Source organism: Hordeum vulgare, chromosome 1H (genome assembly GCF_904849725.1).
Source record: "Hordeum vulgare subsp. vulgare chromosome 1H, MorexV3_pseudomolecules_assembly, whole genome shotgun sequence".
NCBI classification, from domain to species: domain Eukaryota; kingdom Viridiplantae; phylum Streptophyta; class Magnoliopsida; order Poales; family Poaceae; genus Hordeum; species Hordeum vulgare.
In genome coordinates, this window is record NC_058518.1 from 158225610 (window position 1) to 158244942 (window position 19333).

Genomic DNA, 19333 nt, shown 5'->3' on the forward strand with positions numbered 1-19333 from the left:
CAGAGGGAAGCAGAGGTTGTCATGCGCTTTTGAGGTTGGGATGTGTGACCTCTTAGTGTGAAGGAACGTCACTTTATATTGCCTCCTGTGATAAAGAACTATATTATGCAGTCTGTCGCTTTTATGTCTTCGTCATCACAGGTTCGTACAAAGCTTATTTTCCACACACTAATAGATCATACATATTTAGGGAGCAATTTTTATTGCTTGCACCGATGACAACTTACTTGAGGGATCTTATTCAATCCATAGGTAGGTATGGTGGACTCTCAAGGCAAAACTGGGTTGAAGGTTTATGGATGCACAAGTAGTATCTCTACTTAGTGCGGAGGTTTTGGCTGATATGAGGTGGAAGCAAGCGTGACATGCTAAGGGATCTCTAGTCATATAACATTGTTCGGAACCACGCAAACATAATTCATTGTGTTGTCTTCCTTGTCCAACATCTACTTCTAAGCATGTGATAGTTTAATGAGTATTCACAATCATAGACGGTGTCAAAGATGATATATTTATATGTGAACCTCTCTTTCTTTCTTACTTCCTATTAATTGCAACAATGACCAAGGTCTACGTTTGTCCACCCACAACAAGTTTCAATCAACATTCTTTTTATATGTGAAGTCATCACTTCCCATAAGATCATTACATGATCTGTCATGCTTTCGTTCTTTTATTATTCTTTTCTTTAGATCATGGTATGAGGCAAGGCCCTTAACTAAAACACTCTTTATTATATGACTCACGAACTCGATTACATTGGGGGTGACACAAAGCAAAACTCAAGCCTAGAACACTAAGAACTTTATTCTACTAGAGAAAGATAAAACAGAAAAGGATTGAACTAAGAAAAAGGTAAACGCAAAAGATGTGATGATGATACGATACCAGTGCAACTCCCCCAAGCTTGGCACAAGCCATGGGGAGTGCCCATACCCGTGCTTAATTGTCTTCCTTCGAAGGTGATGGTGGTGGAGTTGTTGCAATCTCGGGTTGATCCTCCGTCTTCCAAGGCATAGGTGCTCCATCATGGAAGGATGATCGAGTCTCCGGAATCCTCAAATCTGCAGCCAACCTTATTGATTTAAATCTATACTCATACTCACATTTTTGGTTCTGCAGGTTGTAGATCTGGGCTTGGAGGTGATCAATTCTGTCATAGAGCTTGGAGAGGTGCTTCCCGATGTCATTGGCATCGATCTTGTGCTTGTTGGTGAACTCCGTGATCATCAGGTGGTTGGCATTGAGTACGTGTTCCACCATCCCTTGGCACTTGAAGACTTGCTGCTCCATTGCTTCGGGCCTCGCCTCCATGCTTCTGGTCTTCTTGGGCCCTTCAACATCACGGATGTGCAGCACGCCCTCATGCATCTCGATAGATTGAGGGTGTTGCAGCACACCAGCAAGGTAGGGATTGATGACCTTCTCGAAGAACTTGTCCTTTGGAACTTTTGGGGACGCCATAACGATCTAGATCTGTCTGCACAGTAGCTCGAAACGAAAATGGAGGATATTTGCGCGATACGAGGGTCAGACCTTCCGGGAGAATATATAATGAATTTTTCCCGACCAAAAGGAGTACTCCATAAGAAAACGGAGTCCGGGAGGCACACGAGGTGCCCACAAGCCACCCACGCACGACCAGGGGGGTAGGCCACAACTAGCAGGCTTGTCGCCTCCTCGTGCGCTTTCCGTACTACTTTAAATTTTTATATTTTTCTAAAAATTCCAAAACGGAGAAAAATTGCTCCTGGAAAAGTTTTGGAGTCGGTTTACTTACCGAACCACATACCTATTCGTTTTTGGAGTCCGTAACAGGCTCATAAATATCCCTTATGTACTCCTCCGGAGTTATGGTATTAATAACATTGCTTTCAACATTTATGGGAGTACCTGAGATATAATGCTTCATTCTTTGCCATTTACCACTCTCGGAAAATTACCTTCTGTGTTGTTGATCTTGATGGCACCGGAACGATATACTTCCTCAACAATGTAAGGACCTTCCCATTTAGAGAGAAGCTTGCGTGCAAAAAATCTTAAACGATAATTGTATAGCAAGACATAATCACCTACATTGAACTCACCTTTTTGTATCCTTTTATCATGCCACCTCTTAACTTTTTCTTTGAACAACATGGCATTTTCATATGCCTGAGTTCTCCATTCATCAAGTGAGCTAATATCAAATAACCTCTTATCACCAGCAAGTTTGAAATCAAAGTTGAGCTCTTTGATTGCCCAATAAGCCTTATGCTCTAGCTCAAGAGGTAAATGACATGCTTTACCGTAAACCATTTTGTACGGAGACATGCCCATGGGATTCTTATAAGAAGTTCTATAAGCCCACGGTGCATCATCGAGCTTCTTAGACCAATTCTTTCTAGACCTATTAACAATCTTTTGCAGAATTAGTTTAATCTCTCTATTACTTAGCTCTACTTGACCACTGGACTAAGGATGATAGGGAGATGCAATTCTATGGTTGACATCATACTTAGCAAGCGTTTTACGGAAAGCACCATGAATAAAATGTGAACCACCATTAGTCATTAAATATCTAGGGACTCCAAATCTAGGGAAAATAACTTCTTTAAGCATCCTAATAGAGGTGTTATGATCAGCACTACTAGTTGAGATAGCTTCTTCCCACTTAGTAACGTAATCAACAACAACTAGGATATGAGTATATCCGTTGGACTTTGGAAAATGTCCCATATAATCAAAACCTCAAACATCAAATGGTTCAATGACAAGTGAATAATTCATAGGCGTTTCCTGACGTTTACTGATATTACCTATTTTTTGACATTTGTCACAAGACAAGACAAACTTACGGGCATCCATGAAGAGAGTAGGCTAATAGAAACCGGATTGCAATACCTTGTGTGTAGTTCTATCTCCCGCATGGTGTCCTCCGTAAGCCTCGAAGTGACACTTCTGTAGGATCTGTCCCTGTTCATGCTCAGGTACACAACGTCTAATAACACCATCTACTCCTTCTTTATAAAGGTGACGATAATCCCAAAAGTAATGTCTCAAATCAAAGAAGAATTTCTTCTTTTGTTGGCATGTGAAACTAGGTGGTATATACTTGGCAAAAATATAATTTGCATAATCAGCATACCAAGGTGTACTACGTGTAGCATTGATGACATTCAATTGTTCATCTGGAAAGCTATCATCAATAGGTTGTGGGTCATCAAGAAGATTCTTCAACCTAGACAAGTTATCTGCTACGGGGTTCTCAGCACCCTTCCTATCAACAACATGCAAATCAAATTCTTGTAGCAAGAGAACCCATCTGATAAGTCTAGGTTTAGTATCTTTCTTTTCCATGAGATACTTAATAGCAGCATGATTAGTGTGAATAGTAACCTTGGAATCAACAATGTAAGATCTGAACTTTTCACATGCAAACGCGACAGCTAAAAAATCCTTTTCAGTAATAGCAGAGTTTCTTTGGGCACTGTCTAGAGTTTTACTAGCATAGTGAATAACATTCAACTTCTTATCAACTCTTTGTCCTAGAACAACACCAATAGCATAATCACTAGCATCACACATAATTTCAAAATGTAGGTTCCAGTCAGGTGGTTGAACAATAGGTGCAATTATCAAGGCCTTCTTAAGTATTTCAAATGCTTCCTCACAATCATCATAAAAAACAAATGGAATATCCTTTTGCAAGAGATTAGTGAGAGGCCTAGAAATCTTAGAGAAGTCTTTAATCAACCTTCTATATAAACCAGCATGACCAAGGAAACTTCTTATACCTTTAATGTCTGTAGGGCATGGCATTTTCTCGATCGCATCAACCTTAGCCTTATTGACTTCAATACCTCTTTCAGAAATTTTATGTCCTAAGATGATGCCTTCATTAACCATGAAGTGGCCCTTATCCCAATTCAAGACAAGGTTGGTATCTTTACATCTCTGCAAGACTCGATCAAGGTTGCTGAGGCAGTCATCAAAAGAAGACACGTAAACGGAGAAGTCATCGATGAAAACCTCAACAATCTTTTCACAAAAGTGAGAGTATATAGCCATCATACATATTTGAAAGGTAGCAGGTGCATTACATAAGCCAAAAGGCATACGCCTGTAAGCAAAGGTACTGAAAGGGCAGGTAAAAGTGGTTTTCTCCTGATCAGATTGTGCAACGGGTATTTGGGAGAAACCAGAATAACCATCTAGCAAGCAGAAGTGTGTGTGTTTAGACAATCTTTCTAGCATTTGGTCAATAAAGGCAAAGGGTAATGATCTTTCCTAGTGGTTTTATTCAATTTCCTAAAATCAATCACCATCCTATAGCCAGTAATAATCCTCTGTGGGATCAATTCATCTTTATCATTAGGGACAACGGTAATACCTCCCTTCTTAGGGACGCAATGCACCGGGCTTACCCAATCACTATGAGCAACATGATAGATAATACCTGCTTCCAGGAGCTTTAGTATTTCTTTTCTTACTACCTCTTTCATCTTATGATTTAATCTCCGTTGATGATCGACAACTGGTTTGGAATCAGGGTCGATTTTAATTTTATGCTAGCATAGAGTGGGACTAATGCCCTTAAGATCGTCAAGAGTATATCCAGTAGTAGCACGTTGCTTCCTCAGAGCTTTCAACAACTTCTTTGCTTCATGCTCTGAAAGGCTAGCACTAATATAACATGATATATCTCTTTTTCATCAAGATAAGCATACTTAAGAGTATCACGTAACTGTCTAAGCTCAAACACAGGATCACCCTTTGGTGGGGGTGGATCTCCTAGAAATTCAACATGCAAATTATTCTTAAGGATAGGATGTTGTTCAATGATAACTCTATCTATCTCATTCCTTTCATCCATATGCATATCATTTTCATGCTCAAGCAAGTATTGCTCTAAAGGATCAGTAGGAGGCACAACAATAGAAGCTAGGGCAATAATTTCATCCTTTCTAGACAATTATTTTTCATGAGGTTGTCTACCAAACTTGGAGAAATTGAACTCATGTGACACACCTTCAAAGCCAACAGTGACAGTTTGCTTCTCACAGTCAATATGAGCATTGACAGTATTGAGGAAGGGTCTGCCAAATATGATGGGACAAAAGCTATCTTGTGTGGTAGCAAGAATGAGAAAATCAGGAGGATACTTAGTTTTACCACACAAGACTTCAGCATCTCTAACAATTCCCAAAGGGAAGATAGTATCTCTATTGGCAAGATGAATAGTGACATCAATAGGTTCCATCTCGACAGGTGCAATCTCGTCTTTAATTTCATCATATAAATATTGAGGTATTGCACTAACACTAGCACCCACGTCACATAAACCATGATAACAATGATCTCCTATCTTAACAGAAACAACAGGCGTGCCAACAACAGGCCTATGTTTGTCTCTAGCATGAGGTTTAGCAATTCTAGCAGCATCTTCATAGAAGTGAATATCATAGCCATCAACATTGTCGGATAGGAGATCTTTGATAATAGCAATGCTAGGTTCAACTCTAATTGGCTCAGGGGTGTAGGTGTTCTAATGTAGCCCCTACGTATCACAGTTGAAGCTTTAGAATGATCCTTTATTCTAACAAGGAAAGGTGGCTTCTCAATGTAAGCACTAGGAACAATAGGATCATTATAAGCAATGACTTTCTCTTCAACTGGATTGGGTTTAACCACATTGACTTCTAAGGGAGGATGATATTCAAACCACTTTTCTTTAGGGAGATTAATATGAGAAGCAAATGATTCACATAATGAAGCTACTATCTCAGAGTCAAATCCATGTTTAGCGCTAAAATCACAAAAAATATTTGTTTCAACGAAGGATTTAATGCAATCGAACTTAAGATTCATACTTGACTCCTTACCTTCATAAAACTCCCAATCTTCAGAGTTGCATTTAATTCTTTCCAATAAATTCCATTTGAATTCAATATCTCTCTTCATAAAAGAACCGGTATAAGAAGTGTCAAGCATGGTGCGATTATCATGAGAAAGCCGAGCATAGAAGTTCTGAATAATAATTTCTCTCGAGAGCTCATGGTTGGGGCATGAATATAACATTGACTTAAGCCTACCCCAAGCTTGAGCGATACTTTCTCTATCATGAGGCCAAAAATTATAAATATAATTCCAATCACGATGTACCAAATGCATAGGATATAACTTTTGATGAAATTCATCTACATAGATTAGATGCAAGTCGGGATGTGATGTTCCATCTCTTGTAAAAGGATTAGCCAACACTTTCTCTAGCATACCCGAAGGAATTTCATAACGAATATTTTCAGTAGGTGCAGCAGGTTGAGGAACAATTCATACCAACAAAACTAATGTCCAAGCTAGCGTTGCTACTCTCAATCAAAGAAGACAAGGGCATATCATTAGGATCCAAAGGAGCACCTCTACTAGTAACCAAATTAACTCATCCATCTTAGCACTCAATGAGTTAATTTCTTCTATAGCATGTACCTTCTTACTAGTAGGTGATCTTTGAGTGTGCCACTAAGAGTAGTTCGTCATGATGTTGTCTAAGAGCTTTGTGGCTTCCCCTAACGTGATTTCCATGAACGTTCCACCTGAGGCAGAGTCCAAGATATTTCTAGAAGCGAAATTCAAGCCAGCGTAAAAGATTTGAATAATCATCCAAAGAATCAAGCCATGAGCGTGAAAATTTCTAATCATTAATTTCATTCTCTCCCAAGATTGTGCAACATGTTCATGATCAAGTTGCTTGAAATTGATGATATCATTACGGAGCGAGATAATCTTAGCCGGCGGAAAATACTTGGATATATAAGTATCTTTGCACTTATCCCAAGAATCGATACTATTTTTGGGCAAAGAAGAAAACCATGTTTTTGCACGATCTCGCAACGAGAAAGGAAAAAGCTTCAATTTAATCACGTCATTATCCACATATTTTTTCTTTTGCATATGACTCCGCACTAGTGGCGGGAGAAATCGGAGTACTAATAAATCATTATTATTAGTATTCGAGAATTCACAAAGTTTAGTGTTTTCATTCATGGTGACTTCAGCAAGCAACCAAGCACACAAGTGAACAAAGAGCAATCGAGAAAAAGGCGAACGAAAAGGCGAACGGAAAAGGCGAACGAAAAAGGCAAATTGGTGAAGTGGCGGAGAGGAAAACGAGAGGCAACTGGAAAACAAAGTAAATGCAAGAGATGAGTTTGTGACACCTACTTGGATGAGTTCTTGACTTGATCTTCCTCCCTGGCAACGGTGCCAGAAATCCTTCTGCTACGTCAACAAAAGTTATTCCTAGGCAGTGGTGCCAGAGATCCTTCGATCGTCTCTTGAGCTTGCGTTGGTTTTTCCCTTGAAGAGGAAAGGGTGATGCAGCACAAGAGCAGTAAGTATTTCCCTCAATTTGAGAACCAAGGTATCGAACCAGTAGGAGGGTCTCGTCAAGTCCAGAGTACCTGCCCAAACACAAACGAGCTTGCACCCAACGCTTCAAAGGGGTTGTCAATCCCTTCAAGATTGTTTGCAAAGTGAGATCTCAGGCGGAAAGTGCAACTAAGTAAAAAGTGTAAGGCTGAAAATATGGTGTGGAGTAGACCCGGGGGGCATAGTGTTCACTAGAGGCTTCTCTCAAAATAGCAAATATCACGGTGGGTAAACAAATTACTGTCGAGCAATTGATAGAACCGCACAAAGTCATGACGATTTCTAAGGCAATGATCATGCATATAGGCATCACGTCCGAGACAACTAGACCGATACTTTCTGCATCTACTACTATTACTCCACACATCGACCGCTATCCAGCATGCATCTAGTGTATTGAGTTCATGACGAACAGAGTAACGCTTTAAGCAAGATGACATGATGTAGAGGGATAATCTCAAACCAATGATGAAACCCCCATCTTTTACCCTTGTTGGCAACAACATGATGCGTGCCTCGCTACCCCTTCTATCACTGGGTGAGGTCACCGCACACTATGAACCCAAAACCAAGCACTTATCCCATTGCAAGAATCATAGATCTAGTTGGCTAAACAAAACCCACAACTCGAAGAGAATTATAAGGATATGAAATCATGCATAAGAGAGATCAGAAGAAACTGAAATAAGATTCATAGATTATCTGATCATAAATCCACAATTCATCGGATCTCGACAAACACACCGCGAAAGAAGATTACATCGGATAGATCTCCATGAAGATCAAGGAGAACTTTGTATTGAAGATCCAAGAGAGAGAAGAAGCCATCTAGTTACTAGCTATGGACCCGTAGGTCTATGGTGAACTACTCACGCATCATCAGAGAGGTCATGGTGTTGATGAAGAAGCCCTCAGTATCCGAATCCCCCCTCCGGCAGGGCACCAGAATGTGCCCTAGATGGGATATTGCGGAAACAGAAGCTTGCGGCGGCAGAAAAGTACTTTCGATGATCTCCTGATTTTTTGTGGAATTTTTGGGGATATATAGGCGCAAAACCTAGGGCAAAGGGTGTCCAGGGGGCCCACAAGCCTGAGGACCGCGACCTCCCCCCAGGCCGCGGGGTGGGGGCTTGTGGGGCCCCTGGGGCCCCCTGCCTTGGCTCTCAAGTCTCCTGATCTTCTTCTGTTATGGAAAAAATCTTTTCGGGGATTTTATTCCGTTCGGACTCCGTTTCAAAATCTCCTCTGAAAGGGGTCAAAAACATGGAAAAAATAGGAACTGGCACTTGGCACTGAGTTTATAAGTTAGTCCAAAAATATATATAAAAGGTATGCAAAATGTCCAAAGTTTGACAAGATAATAGCATGAAACCATCAAAAATTATAGATACGTTGGAGACGTATCAACTACTTATAGCAAGACTTATCCCATGTCATCAGGAACAAAAGTGACTACTCACAAAGCATAATTATGTTCATGACCAGAGAGGTATTGAATAGCATTAGAGATCTGAACATATGATCTTCCACCAAGTAATCCAACGAGCATCAACTACAAAGAGTAATTAACACCACTCGCAACCTTACAAGTACCAATCGGAGTCGCGAGACGGAGATTGGTTACGAGAGATGAACTAGGGTTTGGAGATGAGATGGTGCTGATGAAGATGTTGATGGTGATGAGTCCCCTCCGATGAGAGGAGTGTTGGTGATGACGATGGCGACGATTTTCCCCTCTGGGAGGGAAGTTTCCCCGGCAGGACGGCCCTGCCGAAGCTCTAGATTGGTTCTGCTCAAGTTCTGCCTTGTGGCGGCGGCGATTCCTCCCGAAAGCCTCCTCCTGATTTTTTCTGGAACAAAACCCTCCTTATAGCAAAAGATGGGAGCCAGAGGGGCAACAGGGGGGCCATAAGCAACCTAGGCGCGGCCAGGGGTGTAGGCCACGCCGGGCAGGCTTGTGGCCTCCTGGTGGCTCCCCTCTGGTACTTCTTTCGCCTAGTATTTTCTATAAAATCCAAAATAATTCCTCGTTGATTTTCACGGCTTTTGGAGTTGCGTAGAATAGGTATCTCAAACTTGCTCCTTTTTTAGACCAGAATTCCAGCTACCTGCATTCTCCCTCTTCATGTAAACCTTATAAAATAAGAGAGAAAAGGCATAAGTATTGTACCGTGAAGTGTAATAACAGCCCATAAAGCGATAAATATCAACATAAAAGCATGATGCAAAATGGATGTATCAACGGCCCAAAGGGGGAAGGGGCTACGGGCGCAGTTCGGCCCCTTAGTCGCGATGCTCAGGAGTCCCCCTTGACGTACGAGTGACTCCAACGTTCTCCTTAAGAGATTTGAAGTGATTTGTTGAGCGCACTAGGCTCTGCATCGGCAGGGCCCGCCCCGCGCGTACCTCCCTGCGATTGAACTGATTGGAAATCAAGGACGACCCAAAGGGGGGAGGGGCTACGAGCGCAGTTAGGCCCCAGAGTCGCGATGCTCAGAGGTCCCCCTTTACGTATGAGAGGCTCCATACCTCCTGTTGTGTGTCCCCTGCACAGGGCGTGGGCGTAGTCGCGGGTGGACCGTGTTGATTTCCTTGCTAGCTACGGGCTTAGCCATTGGAGGGCTCTGTTGGTGCCACCTGCAGGCATAGTCATTGGCAGACTATGTTGGTGCCAGCTGCACGCGTAGTCATTGGCAGACTGTGTTGATTGTCGTCATCTTCTTCCCAGCACGGGGCATAGGGCTTCCACTAGGCGTGGGATGGAACCCTCCGCATCCTCGGGGGGCCCTGGCCGTATACAGCCTCGGCTCGTTATTACGTGAGAGTATCACTGTGGGGGTGTATGTCGGAGGTCGCGAGGACGCTTTGGCCTCGCGAGTGTCCCTACCCCCGAGGCATTATGCGCCTCATTCCGGAAGTCATTGGTGGACTTTGTTAATTACCTCCGTCTTCTTCCCAGCGTGGAGCATAGTGCTGCCATTAGGCGTGGGATGGACCCCCCCCCCCCCCCCGCGTCCTCGTGGGGCCTTGGGAGTATACAACCTCGGCTCGTTATTATGTGAGAGTGTCACGGTGGGGGTGTATATGGGAGGTCACGAGGATTCTATGGCCTCGCGAGTGTCCCTAACCTCGAGTCATTGGTTCACCGAGTTGATTTCATTTGGGTCATTGGCAAACCCGTCTGACTTCTTCTTCTTTTGGAGTGAGGCAGGGTATCTCCTGCCTTAGGAGGCGTGCAAGGATAAGCTTCGACGGGAACCCCCAAGCGGGGGGCCGACCGCCCGACAATACAAGCAAGGTAGAACGTTAGGGTTCGAAATGGGTGAGATAGAAACAACTAAAGGATGCGTAAATGAAAGTAGCGGCTGGGGGAGTGCCCTGAGCTCCTGGAGGCCGCATGGCCGTAGGGGCGCCCTCGGACAAGGTGAGCCAAAAAGTTACCTGGCAGCAGCCACCAAAAAGTCACCTGATCACCTGATTCCACGGTCGCAACCATCACGGGTCTACCGTCTCCAGAGGCTCGGGACCTTCACTTGGCCCGAGCATCTCCTCCTCTTCCTCGTCAAGCCCCAGCAGACAAGTCATGAGTGTGGCCTGCTAGAGCCGATGGTAGGTAGCAGCCGCGTTCCTCAGCCGGAAGAGCATGGAGGTGCTGGCGCTCGGGTACACCCACAGATGGTCAGCTCGCGCGGGCCAGAAGGGGCCTCGAGCAATGACTCTGTCGACTTCGAGCGCGTTGATGTAGATGCGGGGTCGGTTGAATGTGCCGACGACGACAACTACAATTGGTGGTTTAGGGCAGTCCCCGCCTCACACGGCCTGGGCCTCTCTAAGGTCTCAGATCACTCCGATGATGGACTCATGGGAGCTATGGGGAAGCGCACCGGAGCTCTCCCTTGAATTGTGCTCGAGCACCACCCTCGCCTCACTGGACAGTCCCGGAACCTCCCCGATGGGAGCCCCAGCCCTGACCTAAGGGGGGCGCCGAGCCCGCCTTCCTATGCGATGGGAGGCATGGCCCCGTCCCCTGGCACGTAGCCTGAAGCCCCAGGGCGCTCTGTGGGGAGGAGCTTCTTCTTCTTCTTGTGTGGGTCCTTGCGAGGCGGCTCATCTTCCGCGTCGCCCGAGCGCTCAGCCGTTGTTCCGCGGTAGGCACACTCGAGTGTACAGACAACATCCTTGTCGTCGTAGGCGATGGTGATGATGCCGCCACTCCCTGGCATCTTGAGGACATTGTAGCCATGGTGGGTCACTGCCATGAATTTGGCAAGGGTCGGCTATCCAAGGATCGCATTGTACGGCAGGTGGATGTGTGCAACGTAGAAGACAATGACCTCAGTGTGGTAGTTTTTGCGTTAGCCGAAGGTGACGGGCAGATGCACCTGCCCGATGGGCACAGTGGACCCCTTCGTGACTCCTGAGAAGGGCTTGGTCGACATGAGATGTTTGTACGACAGCTGAAGTTTCTCGAAGGTCTCGGCCGGGATGATGTTGAGCCCTGCTCCACTATCGATAAGGGTCTTGGTGACGAGGACTTTGCTGATGGCTGGGTGCACATCATTGGGAGTTTGCCGGCCATGAACGAACACCTGAGTTGGTCACTTGGGTCGAAGGTGATTGTGGTCTGGGATGAGTTGATGGGGCACACTGCTTCAGGACTTGGGAGAGCGGCATTCACCTCCCGGGCGAACTGCTTGAAGGCACGGTTGGAGGTTCGGGGTCTGGGAACCGCCCAGGATGGAGGCCACCGCACTGACCTCCTAGAAGCCCCTAGCCTCATCGTCCTGCCTGTCTTCGTCCCTCCTCCTGGGTGGCGGAGGCAACCGGGGCAGCCCAGCCTCACGAGGGTGGGCCTCACGAGGTTGACCACGCCGTTGCCCCTCCTGAGGGTTGACGCGCCAGCGGTCGTCCCAAATCTGGTCGTGCCAAGGGACCTCCTCATGCTATTCATGCCACCCCCCACGCGGCTCTTGGTCATCCCAGCGACCTCCACTACGGTCTCCGTCGCGCGCGGGGCCTCTGTAGATCAGCCCGGGGCACCTACTGGAGTGCTCGACACAGACCAGACGGGGCTCTTGACACTCGGAGGTATCAAGGCCGATGGTGCCATGGAAGATGCACGTTGGACCACCTCCTGACGGACACTCTCCCCCTCGGCCGTACTTCGCCTCAGGCTCGGCTGCGAGCATCGCAGGAGCCTTTCGGTTCGCCTCCTTGGCCTTGGCCTTCTTCTCTTCTGGTTCTGCCGCCTGAGGCCCGAGGAGTGACAAGCGGCCTTCCTCAGCCCGGGCGCACTTGTTTGCCAGGTTGAACATCTCAAGTGCGGTGCTCAATTCATCCCTCATGGCGAGCTCCTCATTCATCTTGAGGTCGGTGACTCCGTCGGAGAAGGCAGAGATGATAGCTTCGTCCGACGCCTTGGGGATCTTGAGGCGCATGACCGTGAAGCGCTGTATGAACTTGTGTAGGGTCTCCCCCTCCTGCTACTTGACGTGCCGTAGGTCGTTCACGGTGGCAGCATGGTCGCGAGTGCCCTGGAAGTTGGCGACTAATCGTTCACGTAGGCTATCCCAAGAGAGTGTGCCGCCCCTAAGCGCCATGCGGAACCAACACTCTATGACCTTGTCGCCTCCTCCTGCCACCCGGATGCTTAGCGTGGAGAGTTGCAGGAACTCGGTCGGGTCCTGGGTGCCATCATAGCGCGGAGGCTGGTCGGGCTTGAACTTCTAGGGCCATGCAGTTGGGTAGAGCTTAGGAGCAATGGCGAGGCAACCCACCGTCCCAACGGGTGTGGCGCACACTCGGGCGACCTAGTCCTGCTGCTCCAACGGATATGCTTTGGGCGGGGCGCGCTCGTGTCGACGCGTGGCCAAGGAACTACCTGACAGCTCGCTTCGTCTCTTGGCCTCGCCTTGGGATTGCAAGGTCGGCCACGGGTACACGCTTCCTGCTTGGGCTCGGGGCGCACGTCACGCCGCAGTGGTGGGGGTGGGGCATCTTGTTCCTCGTTGTTTGCTTGGGAGAGTTGGAGTCGAATCGAACAGGAGAGCGTTGCGGAGTCGCCGGCAGCGGCGACGAGCTCCTCGATGCGCTGGAGCGAGTCGTTGTGGCGGTCCAGGGGGGCCGGTAGAAGAGAAGCTCGGTGGCCATGGCAAGCATGCGCCGGCATTGCGACACCTCCGACCGGGCATTCGAGGCCGACCCCGAAGCCCGGACGAGTGGCGGAGTGGCAGTGCGGTCGTCGGGGTGCTCGGTAACCGGCTGGGAGGAACCTTGCTGTTCTTGAGCGTCGGGGCCCGTGGCGGCATTCACCATGGGCGACGGTGATCGAGGTGCACCGGCGGGGCCTACAGGCGCCGTCTGAGCGATGCGGGTGGCGCGGCGTTCGGCGCGAGCCCGGCGAGCGTCAGCCATCGGAGCGGCGAAACTTGGTGAAGGTGGAGCTCTGAGGAAACCTTGACACGCCCCCTACCTGGCGTACCAAATGTCGGATTTCGAACTCCGCAAAACCCTAAGGATCCAAACTCAGGGGCGTGTTCAAAGATCTCTCACAGGCTCATCTCATCGTGCTCGCAACTCTATGGACAAGGCAGAAAAACTTAATCGTTGGTGAGGAAGACAAAGGACACGCCAGTTAACCCAGGTTCGGGACGCTGCGAAGCGTAAAACCCTACTCCTGCTTTGGTGGATTGCCTCTCGTGGAGGTTGGTGGATGAATTGGTACAGTTCTATTCAGCCTCCTGAGGCTAGGTGGCCTTAGGGGTGTGAAGATGGGTGAATGAGTGGTTCCGGATTGGATCCCCCTCTATGAAGCAACCTATCCTCTATTTATAGTGGCGGCCCCGGTCCTCTTCCCTTATAGTTTCGGCGGGAAGGGATCCCATAGCAGCCAATTTTGAAGGGGAATAAGGGAACATGTTCCCCTGCCCAAAGGTGGTCTTCGCCTGCAAAGTAGCTGCCCACGCTGCAGGGACAGGCCCGGGGATGACGTCTGTCCTGCTGGCGGGCGACGACGGCCTTGTTGCACCAGAAGGGAAACCTTTGGAAGATGCCTTGGGAACCCAGGTACATCCTTGCCCCCTTTGCACCAATGGGGAAACTGCTCTTCCCTGCCGTCTACTACTTGCCTGTTCTTCCCTTGCGTCACCCTTGACTCCTGAGACCGGGTCTCGCCTCAGAATATCCGCCGCCCTGGAGGGGTCCTGAGGAGGCCCCCTGCGGGTCTTGATGCCTTTCCTCCTCGTGAGGCTTGGCCCCTCACGAGGGCCTTTCCTGGAGTGGTGTCGGGCCCATTGGTTTGCTTGATAAAGTGGGCCAGTCCTGGGCCACAGGGAGGCAGGTCTAGGTAGCCCCATTCTTAGAACGTCGATAACTTGAGCCAAAGGAACTGAAACTACCAGGAATTCTTGACACAAATAAATTTAATGATGTGGGAATTATTATTTGGGCATGAGAAATGGTTGGTGGAACCTTCTCATTAAACAACCAACATGTAGTAATTATTTTTTCTTTTTCCCCCTCTCTTGTTGTAGGAAAAATTTGCTTTCTGCTAAAACTTAGAGCCCCACCTGCCATATATGCATATAGTATAGATGATATTTTCACCCCTCTCTTTTGTTACTTGCCGGCATATTCAATATGCTGACCTACACAGCTGCAACGTGTCATGTTGGAGAGTACTTTTCCGACCAGGAGTGAGGACATGATCTACGCTCGGTGATATGCCCTTGGAGTCGGATGAACTCAACTACCTTAGAATGCTTCCTCTAGTTTTCGATTAGTTTTATCTCATGAGTTGGCCTTCAGCCACTTTATTGTAATCTTTATTGAAATAAAGTACTCGATATGATATTTCGATTAATAAAGTGTGAATGAACTCTCGATATATACATTGATGTACTATGTGTGTACTAGCATGATCTTGGGATGGTATAGAAACACCACAGACTTGACCGTTACGGTCAGCTTGCTACAATTGTCCTATGTGATGTCTACTTTGATGCCAGCCTCTGGATGCCATGTAAATAATGATTAACGTGTTAATTTGTATCTCCCATGGTGATATCATGTGAAACTGCTAATATGTTTTCGTTAAGTTCTATTTTGTGAAGCTCCAACTAAGCAAACCATGCATTTTTTGAATGTGTGCAATGGAGTGATTTGTAGTATGCTATGTCTAGTTGCTGTTAGTACGTTTCCCATGACATGCATGTCATGTTTAGCTATAGTTTTCATCATCTGAACATGCCATTAAAATGTTGCTTTTTAGGGTCAAAATAATTAGAAGTCTGAGAATATGAATATTTTAGAATGCCAAAGTTGTGTTGATGCTAGCTATGATTGTGTGGATAATTAGACCTTGCTAGTGTGGAATGAAATGAAGTGCATCATGCCTAATACCATGTTGTAAATTTTAATGAAATTAGATGCCATGTAGCATGTGTTTTTCTTGCTGCCAATAGGCCTTCTTGACAAAAACTAAATGTTAAAGTTGATAATTTCACTAAGTCTACAACTGTGTTCAAGTAGCCATTTTGAGAGCTCATTTCATAGTTATCCATGATTCTATTCAATTTCCCGTTAGGAGATGATTGTTGTGCATATTGTAAACTACTAACCCATATATAATTGTGCATTTAGGATCCTGTAGGTGGTTGTTTTGGTGTGTATAAAATGCCATGTAGCTATTTTAGGCAGATTATAGCTATAACTTGTGTTGGTTGACTTTGTTAACCGTTGCTCCATTTTGAACATGCTATATACAAAACTTGCTTAGAATATCATGTAGTTTCATAATATATTGCTGCACGTATGGTTTGGAATATCCGTGGTTTTCATTTTCATATATTTTTCATTCATGGTATACTATCTTGTGTTGGTCATATCTTTTAGGCCTATCTTGTGGTTAGGAGATGATCCATATATGTAAATCGACTAGAATGATGTGTAGAATCACATCGTGCGTTTTATTTCCCTGTTTAGTAAATTTGTTTACTTCACTTCTGGACCAATTCAGAAATTAACATATGGGGTCGCTTTAGAAATACTATAAGTTGTTTCTGACCTCGTTTTAAATGCCTAGATAGTGCAGTTAATTTATGTTTCACCTCTTGCCATTTATAACAAAATTTAAAACTGTCGTGTGCCTAAACGTGAGTGAACTAAGTAATTCAAATATGGAGTTTCCTCAATATGCAACTTGTTGCATATTGAACTTCACTTAATGTGTAGTATTTATGGTCGTGCTTGTCATGACTTGCATAATCATATGGACATTCATCATAATTGTTTGCGCATCATGTCATACATATGTTGTGGTGTTATCATGCGTCGATTGTTTGTTTCCGGATTGTTTCTTCTAGATAGAGTTATGAAACCGCTCCGGGATATGAGGATTCGTTCGACTACATCGGTTCGTCTACTTCACGGGTTCGTTCTTCTTCCATGCGAGATCTCAGGAAAGATGATCATTTACCTAGATACCACTACTATCATTGCTATGCTAGTTGTCTCGTTTCTATTGTTGTGTCTCGTTGCCTAGCACCTGTTATGTCAACCCTCCCAAAATTGCCATGAAAAGCCTCTAACCCTTCCACATCTGAGCAAAACCTTTGTTAGGCTATGTTGCCGTTTGCTCAGCCCTTCTTATAGCGTTGCTAGTTGTAGGTGCAAGTTGCTTCCTATGTGACAACATGGATTCCCTAATATTTAACAATATTAGTGCTATTTAATTTAACGCATATATATGTTTGATAAAACGTGGAAGCCATGGTCTTTTGGATTGGTGTTTTGTTCCACCTTTGCCACCCTAGTTACTTGTGTACCAGTGTTATGTTCCATAATGAGCGCTCCTAACATGCTTGGGGTTGTTATGGGGACCCCTTGATTTTCGTTTTGGGATAAAACTCTTCCGGCAAGGCCCAACATTGGTACTATATTTTCTCAACATAATAATATCGAACACCGTCAGAAAATCATAGGGCGTAATGAACCCAAGGATTAATCCAACATAATACAGGGGCCAATGTTGATGGTGTTGGTCCCAAATGGTCTGCCTGCGGGGCCACCGCGAGGGAACTCGAGGATTGGTTTTACCCACAACTAGTCCCATCCGATAGTGCCCTGAGAAAGAGATACGTGTGACTCCTATTGGGATTTTGTCCTGCCAAGCGTTCTTGCTGTATTTGTTTTATTCTTATCGAATGTCTTGTGCACTTAGATACCGAGGATAACTCGGGCTATCTCAAGATTGAGGTTTTCTCTCCAGGAAAAGTTGTGATAGTTTGTGATGAACAAGTTGGAGCACCCCTGTAGGGTTAACTATTCCGAAAAACCGTTCTCGCGGTTAAGTGGCAACTTGGAAACTTTGTTTAACACCAGATCATAGAGAACTTGAAGTAATCTCAATTAAAATATGCCAACTATGTGCGTAACCGTGATTGTCTCTTCTCATGAGTTCTGAATCCGAGATAGGACATGGTGGGATTATGTTTGACTCATAAGTATGTATTTAGGATCATTTCTTGCTCATTATTAGTTCATGTCCATTTATGCGTAGAACATCATCCTCTTATTCTTGTACTCATAAGTTAGCCACTAAATTAGTGCTTGCTACAACCACACCACTTAACCATGCCTCACCCTTTAAGCTTTGCTAGTCTTGATAACTTTGGAAATGAGATTGCTCAGTCCTGTAACTCACAAATTACTATATCGACAGTTGCAGGTATAGGTAAAGAGGTACTTTGATGTGAGCGTGATGATTATTTTATTTGGAGTTTCTTCTTCTTATTCATAGATCTAGGATGGGTTCCAAGACGGCAACCTGTGATACCAAGGATGGACGTCGTTTTTATCGTTTGATTTTGTCCGTAGTCAGACCATGCTCTTATTAATGGTGATTGAATGTATGTTTGTATTGACATGATCATTATTAGCTTGTGGCGAGTGTAAGCCAATTGCATATACTCATCGCTTCTATACATGTAGTTATAATGATATCCATTCTTGCAAAATGACCAGATGCGGTTCTATCCCTTTCGAGGGCCCCATGCCAAAATAAGGATAGGAACGCATCTTGGGCGTTACAAGTTGGTATCAGAGCAGTACAGACCTAGGAGCCCCCTTGATTTATCGAACTTGGCCGAGTCGAGTATAGTGAAAAACTACTATGAGTCAACTTATATATCGAAGAGTAGGATTCCTTTTACTCATCTACTATGCTCTAGTTAGGAATCTTGACGTAGGTATTTTAAATCTACTCCTCTTCTCACTCAATTTTTTTTAGGATCATGCGGGTATTTTGGAGACTTTATGAAGTCGATGTGATGGAATTCTATACTTGGTGCCTCCTGTTTTTGAGGAGTAGAGCTCGAAGGGGTTTCTGACACATCTGTATTGTTTAGCTTCCTTAGTATCTCAGGACATGGACACCGAATGTCTTCAATACTTTGCTTGGTTACAAATAGTGTCGTGACTTTTCCCGAGTACTAGTGGAGATAGTTCGGATGATCTACTAGGACTGGTATTGTTGTTTTTTCGAAGGTCTAAGGCAGATGATTTTTTGGAACTTCTCGGATATGTGTTGATAGTTGCCGGAAAGGTCATGCAGCTGATTACATTGAGTAGGTTCCTGGACTCGCAACCTGATAGCATAACAAAGAAAGGTTTTTGAAGTTCTCAGATGGGAATTCAAGTAGTTACCTAGAATTATCCTTCAAACAAATTCATAATGGGTTATGTATTTGTTTCTGGCTGAATTTGTAAGCCTCATCCTATGTTTTGTTTGTGTATGGTAATTTGAGTTGCTTCAATGCTAGTGGTGATTTCATATCTTTCCTAACTGGTGTTCAAATATTTCTATGGGAGTGCTAATCCTTTTGGTCAACAGAGTTGTCATATTTATTCTTTTCCATCTGGAGTG